Source organism: Hyaena hyaena, unplaced genomic scaffold (assembly GCF_003009895.1).
Source record: "Hyaena hyaena isolate Hyena2069 unplaced genomic scaffold, ASM300989v1 scaffold_199, whole genome shotgun sequence".
Taxonomy (NCBI): Eukaryota; Metazoa; Chordata; class Mammalia; order Carnivora; family Hyaenidae; genus Hyaena; species Hyaena hyaena.
The window spans coordinates 846,471-854,410 of NW_024080831.1; positions in this window are offsets into that span (position 1 = coordinate 846,471).

Below are 7,940 nucleotides of genomic sequence, written 5' to 3' on the forward strand. Positions count from 1 at the left end.
AAGTCCTTGGCCCCAGAGGCAAACCGAACTATGGGAAGCCTATAGCAAAGCGAGAATAAAGTATCAACTTTATAGCCATGGTGCCAATAAGAGGGTTCCCTGAGAGCTGGAGAATGTGGGGAGATTGTGGAGAAGGGGGAGCTAAACAAAAGTTCTGAATGAACTCCTTGGCTTATACTCAAGCTGTGGATGCATGGATCTGACCTTAAATAGAATAGCAAGGCTTTGAGGGTCATCTGGGTGGCTCAGTCAGTTGAGCGTCTGACTTCGGCTCAGGTATTGATCTCATAGTTCGTGAACCTGAGCCCCACACTGGGCTCAGTGCTGTCAGCACAGATCCTCTGTCCCTCTCTCTCTACCCCTCCCCTGCTCATACTCTCTTTCAAAAACAAACATTTTTTTAAAAGTTAAGGAAGAAATAAAGAATAGCAAGGGTTTGAGAAGTGAACTATGGGGTAGAACACTGCTCAGGAACCAGGCTGGTACATGTGAGGGATCCAAACAGCACCACAAAAACTTTCAAATATGAACTTACATTGACATGAGGAGCAAAGGTGAATAGTAACTTACAGCCTGAACCTGATCAGGTGGATTGCCTGCTAAACAACATTAATAAAAAAATAAAAATTCTCCATACGATTTAAATAAGACACATATTTTTCAAAGTGATAACATATTTTTCAAAATGTGTATGATACTATTCAAAATTATTCAACATAGAAGAGCCAGGAAAATATCAACAATTTGCCAGGGAAAAGACAACTAACAGAAGCCAACTCTGAGATGACCCAGATATTATAAGTCTCAAAAAAATGCTTTTAAGCAACTATTATAAGTAGCTATACTCCAAGAAGTAGAGTGAACATTATTGAAATGGATGAAAAATCTCAGAGAAATAGAAGCTGTAAAAATGAACCCAATAATACAGATTTTCAACAGACACATGAAAAGATGCTCAACATCCCTAATCGCCAGAGAAATGCAAATTAAAACCACAAAGAGATGTCACTTTACACCCTTCAGAATGGCTGGTATCAAAAAGACAAGAAATAACTGGTGTTGGCAAGGAGGTGGAGAAAGAGGAACTTTGTATACTGTTGATGGGAATTTAAATTGGTGCAACCACTGTGCAAAACAGTATGAATGTTCTCAAAAAATTAAAAATAGAAATATCCTATGGCCCAGCAATGAACTTACTGGTATTTACCCCCGTCAAAAAAATACCCCTCTAATTCAAAAAGATACATGCACTCTTATATTTACTATAGTATTAAAAATAGCCAAGATATGGAAGCAACCTAAGTGTCCATTGACAGATGAATAAAGAAGTGGTATATACATGTGATGGAATATTACACAGCCATAAGAAATAAATGAGATCCTGCCATTTGCAACAACATGGATGGACCTAGAGATTATTATGCTAAGTGAAATTAGTCAGACAAAAACAAATACCATATGACCTAACGCATATATGGAATCTAAAAAACAAAACAAAATAGAAATAGACCTATAAATACAGAGAATAAACTGGTGGTTTCCATAGGGGAGGGGTTTGGAGGGATGGGCAAAAAAGGGTGAAGAGGAGTGGGAGGTACAGGCTCCTTGTTACAGAATAACTCTTGGGGATGAAAGGTACAGCATAGAGAATACAGTCAATGGCGTTGTAAAAGCATTGTATGGTGGCAGATGGTAGCTACACCTGTAGTGAGCAGAGCATAACATATACAGTTGTCAAATAACTATGTTATGCACCTAAAACAAGCACATTTTGTGCCAACTATACTTCAGTAAAATAAACAAAAAATTGCAACAGATATTTTAGAACTGAAAAATATAATAACCAAAATAAAAAATTCATTACATGGGTTCAATATCAAAACAGAGATAATAGAGGAAAGTGTCAATGAACTTGAAGACTGAGCAACAGAAATTATGCAATCTGAAAAAGAAGAGAAACAAAACATTAGAGGGGGGCAATGGAAATGAATAGAGCCACAGCAAACCTAAGGGACAATACAAAAACATCTAATATTTGCATCACTGGAGTTTCAGAAGGAGAGGAGAAAGAGTGTACTACAAAAGAGGAAAGAATGGCTGAAAAGTTTCATATTTGGTGAAAAGCATAAATATACAGAATCATGAAACCCCACCAACCCCAAAAGATTAAACTCAAAGAAATCTATGCCCAGACACATTATAATCAAACGACTAAAAACCAAATGCAAATTTAAAATCTTGAGAGCTGCTGGGTAAAAACAGTACATTACATACAGGAGAATCATTATTTGAAAAACTTCAGATTTCACTTTAGAAGCCATAGAGATCAGAAGGCACTGGAACAAAGACTTTACTGTGCTAAAAGAAAAGCACTGTTAACCCAAAATTCTGTATCCAATGAAAATGTCCTTCAGGAAGGAAGGTGAAGTAAAGACAATCACTAGTAAAAGAAACCTAAGAGAATTTGTTTCCAGCAGATTTTCTCTAAAAGAAATGCTAAGGGAAATTTTTAGGTATAAGGGGAATGATACTATATGAAAATTTCAAACTTTAGGACTGGGGGGAGAACAAAAGCAATGGTAAGTCTAGGTAAATATAATAGATTACTTTCTCCTCTTTATTAAAGTATGTATGATAGTTGAAAGCAAAACTTACAATACTGTCTGGTAGGGTTTTCAATGTATATATAAATGTATTATATGCGACAACTACAAGAAAATGAGGAGGGCAAGAGACTTATAAGGTGGTAAGGTTTCTCCATTTGCCTTGAAGTGATAAATATTACTTCTAAGACTATTGTGAAAGTAAAGTACGTATTGTAATTCCTAGGGCAACTACTAAAAAAGAGCTGTATAAACAGATGTGACAAAAGCAAAACAATGAATTTCATGAAAAAGGAATCCTTAAAAAAAAATCAAATAATCCCCAAAAAAAGCAGTAAAGGAAAAATGGAAGAACAGAAGTCACAAATGGAAAGTAAGTAGAACAGACCTAAATCAAAATATATCAATAATTATACTATATGCAAATGGTCAAACACACTCATTAAAAGACAAAGACTGTCAGATTTGATAAAGTAAGAAGATCCAACTATATGCTATCTACTAAAAACTTACTTCAAGCTAAATTATACAGGTGGGTTAAATAAAAGGATGGAAAAAGGTGTACCATGCAAACAATCAAAATAAAGCTGGAGTGGCTGTATTAATATCAGACAAAAAAAGACTTCAAAGCAAGGAAAGTTACCAGGAATAAAGACGCACATTACATAATGATAAAAGAGCTGATTCATCAAGAAGATGTAACATTCCTAAAGGTGTATGTACTTAACAACAGAGCTTCAAAATAAAAGCAGCAAAAAAATGATAGTATTGAAAGAGTATGTGGGAAAATCTACTTATAGTTGGAGGCTTCAACACTCCTCTCAGTTATCAATAGAACAAATAGAAAATTGACAAGACCATATAACTTCAAAACACTATCAACTACCATAAAAAGAACATAAATCATACTAAAGATGTTTTCTGACTATAATAGAACAAAAGTAAAAATTATTAACAGTGGAACACCTGGGTGGCTCAGTCAGGTAAGCATCTGACTCCTGAGTTTGGCCCAGGTCATGATTTCACTGTTTGTGAGTTTGAGCCCCATGTCAGGCTCCACAGATAGTGTGAAGTTGCCTGGGATTCTCTTTCACCTCCTCTTTCTCTGCCCCTCCCCCACTCATACACACATGCACGTTCTTACTCAAAATAAATAAGCTTAAAAAAATTAATAACAGAAACATTACAAAATGCTAATGAGAGAAATCAAAGATAACCTAGAGAGAAAAACACACTGTCTTCATGGTTTGGAAGGTTAAATATATTTAGAATGTCAATAATCTCCAAAAGTCCTACTCCTTTCCTACAAATACAATCTCACCAACATGCATATTGAGGACCAAGTGCCCATTTGTGCACTACAGTGTCTACCATCACTTCTCAATAAATGACCTTTGATTCAGTTTGGAGGATAAATGTAAGTGGTTTATGATCTTCTTAGATAAAACATGAATATATAAAACACATGAGAAAATAATGGCAACTCTAAAAAAGGCTACAGGTTATGGACCAATGTCAGAATTTGGGCAAAACGAGATCTGCTATCAAAGCCAGGAATACGAAGTAAAACCAGAGGCAAGCATGATCTGGAGGATGAGCCCAATCTGGTAATCAGCATTTCTACTTTTATGTGTATATCCAAAATAATTAAAAATATGTATCTACATAAAATCTTGTACATAAAATTTCATAGCAGCATTATTTATAATAGCCACAAAAATTTTAAAACACCCAAATGTCCATCAGCTGAGGAATGGATAAAGACAATGTGGTATATTCTTACAATGGAATATTATTAAGCAATAAAAAGGAATGAAGTCCTGATACATGCTACAACACAAAGGATGAACCTAGAAAAGTAATAATCTAAGTGAAAGAAGTCAGACAAAAAGTACCACATCTTCTATGGTTCCAAATGTCCAAAAAAGACAAATCTATAAAGGAAAGTAGATTAGTTGTTGCTTAGGGCTGGGGGAGATGGAAGGGATAAGGGTTATGGATAACCAGTATGGAGTTTCCTCCTGGGGTGATAAAAATATTCTAACAATGATTGTGGCTATGGTTGCATAAGTGTGTGAATACAATAAAAACCACTTAATTGTATAGTGTAAAAGGGTGAATTGTATGGCATGCCAATTATGTCCCCATAAAACTATTATTTAAAAAAAAATAATCAGAAAGGGTGAGTTACAGCCAAACTATTCTATTTACACAGTGTCACTGTGTAAATGGTGTTCTGAGCCATACCATGGCCAATATCAGGTCTCAGCAAATTTAACAGTATATTGGCTAAGATTCTTGTTGCAACCAACCAAAACTTAACTCTAGCTGACTTAATCAAGTATATGAGGAGTTTTTATAACTCTATAAGTGTATCTCACGTAACCCAGGGGCATTTAGAAATAAGCTACAGTTCTGATTTGTTATGCAGTAAGAGATAACCAAAACAGATGAATAAGCTGGGGATTCATATGGGGCTTATTATAGTAAATTATGTGAGATAGGAATTCAAGGTAATTCTTTTCCACACAGTGACACCAGCGTCTCAATATATGAATATTTCCTAAGACAGAAGATTATGCTGCCTTATTTGTACTTTGTTCCAGAATAGGATATAATGATTAATATATAATAGTTATTAAAAAATGCTTACTGAATTGAATCTATATATTCACTTTGAAATGTGTTATCTTTACTATATTGATCCTTCTCAAGCAAGATTTCTATGTTCATGCTTGCCTTTATTAATATCCTTAGGGTTGTGCTGTTTTCTTTAAATCTCTTTAGGTCAATAATATTTTTATTACTATTGTAAACAGAAGCTATTTATACCATACTTCTAGCTATACAAAAATAAAACAGCCAAATTTAAAGAATTTTTAACTGATACTGTGAAATTTTGCTTTGGCATGCATTTTAACTACCTCTAGTAACTTAGTATCAAAAAATACCATTAAGAAAATTAAAAAGAAAAAAAAACAAGCCATGGACTAGGAGAAAATATTTGCAAATCATGTATCTCAGAAATAACTTGTATCCAGAATACATAAAGAGCTTTTACATTTCAATAATAAAAAGACACTCAATTTAAAAATGGGCAAAAAACTTGAATAAACATTTCACCAAAAAATATAGGCAAATGGCTAATAATCACTTGAAATATTGTCAATACCATTTGCCATTAGGGAAATGCAAATTAAGAGTACAATGAAAAACAACTACAATCAGATACCACTTTACATGCACTAGAATGGCTGTAATTATCAAGACAGAGAATAACAAGTGTCGGTGAGGAAGTGGAATAACTAAAACCCTAATCCATTGCTGGTAGAAATGTAAAAGGGTATAGCCACTTGGGATAACAGTTCAACAATTTCTTTAAAAAATTTTTTTCTGGGGCACCTGGGTTAGTTAAGCATCTGACTTTGGCTCAGGTCATGATCTCACGGTTTTTTAGTTTATGCCCCGTGCCAGACTCTCTGGGGTCAGTACAGAGCCCACTTTGGATCCTTCCCCACCCCCTCGCCCCTTCCTCTCCCTCTCTCTCTCAAAAATAAGTAATCATTAAAAAAAAAATTAAAAATATAAACTTTCCATACAATCCAGCAATTCCACTCCTAGGAATCTACCCAAGAGAAATGAAAACATACACCCATACACAGACACACATGTATGCAAATCGCTCATAGCAGCATTCTTCATAATAACTCCAAATTGGAAACCACCTAAATATTCATCACCTGATAAATGGATAAACAAAATATGCTATATCTCTATAATTAAATACTATTTGTCAATAAAAAGGAATATATGTTTAAAACATCTTTTAACATGGATGAACCTTAAAAACATGCTAAGTGAAAGAAGCCAGACACAAACACTATATATCATTCTATTTATATGCAATGTCCAGAAGAGGCAAATATATAGAAACAGAAAGCTTAGTAGCCTAGGGTTGAGGGTGATAGGCTGGAGGTGGGAGGAGAGATTAACTACAAATAGGCTGCAGTTATTTTCTGATGTCACAGAAATATCTTAAAAGTGGAGCATGGTAATAGTTGTACAATTCCATAAATTTCTTATAAGTCATTGAACTATATTCTTAAAATGGCTGACTGTTATAGTTGTAAATTATACCTCAATAATACTGTTTTAGGGAGAAGAGACACTCAGATACCTAATTATGTTAGGGTTTTAATCACGAAAGGATGCTAGATTGTAATCAGTGCTACCAAGCGCAGCAGAAATCCCCATTTAGTCAAAGGATATGGCTTTTTTAAAGAGGGAAGCAATTGTCCCAGAGGAATCTATTCAGGAAATTCTGAGCCACCTTGTTAAAAAAGAATGTTCAACAATATATCATCGGTGCCAACTGTTTCTTTGGAAGCAATTTGGCTATTAACTCCATTCATCCATTCAGCAAAAGTCATAGACTGCTTACTTATTTGCCAAGTATTATTTGTCAAACAAGAAGGGGATAATAAAAAATGAAAGGCATGGCTTGGCCTTTAACTTGCCAACATTTCAAAACCTGTGGCTCCATTAGGAGTTTGGCCCTTCTTCCTTTTCTGACTGCTATCCTGTCTCCTTGACTTCAGAGCCAAGACTTTTATGGTTTCCATGTCCTCACCTCCCTAGTCACGTTTTTTTCCCCTTTTAACAATATTTAAAACATATAGAAAATTATAGAGGAAAAAATATGATAAACATCCATGTGCCTGAATTAGCTTTTAATCTTTTTAGATTCATTTTTAGGTTTTCATCTTGGGCCATTAAAAATAAGATATTATAGGGGTGCCTGGGTGGCTCAGTTGGTTAAGCATCTGACTTTGGCTCAGGTCATGATCTCACGGTTCGTGGGTTCAAGCCCCGCATCGGGCTCTGTGCTGACACCTCAGAGCCTGGAGCCTGTCTTCAGATTCTGTGTCTCCCTCTCTCTCTGACCCTCCCCTGCTCGCTCTCTCTCTCTCTCAAAAATAAATAAAACATTTTTTAAAAAATTTAAAAAAAAAGATAGACCGAGTTGAAGCCCTTTGAATCCTGAAACTGGATCCTGAAATCATTCCCACACATATTTATATACTATTATTATATTTGTATATGTATTTATGTCTGCCAATATTTTATAATTTATAAACTTTATATAAATGATGTAATACTTGATATTTTCCCTACATTTTGTGTTCTTCACTCAACAAATGTTTCTTGAGGTTGATACATATTTTAACTTCTGTTTAGTATCCCATTATATGAATAAAGCAGAATTTATTTATCTATCCTGTTGGACATTTAGGTTGTTCCCATTTTTTTTCTATTGCAAACAATACTGTAATAAAT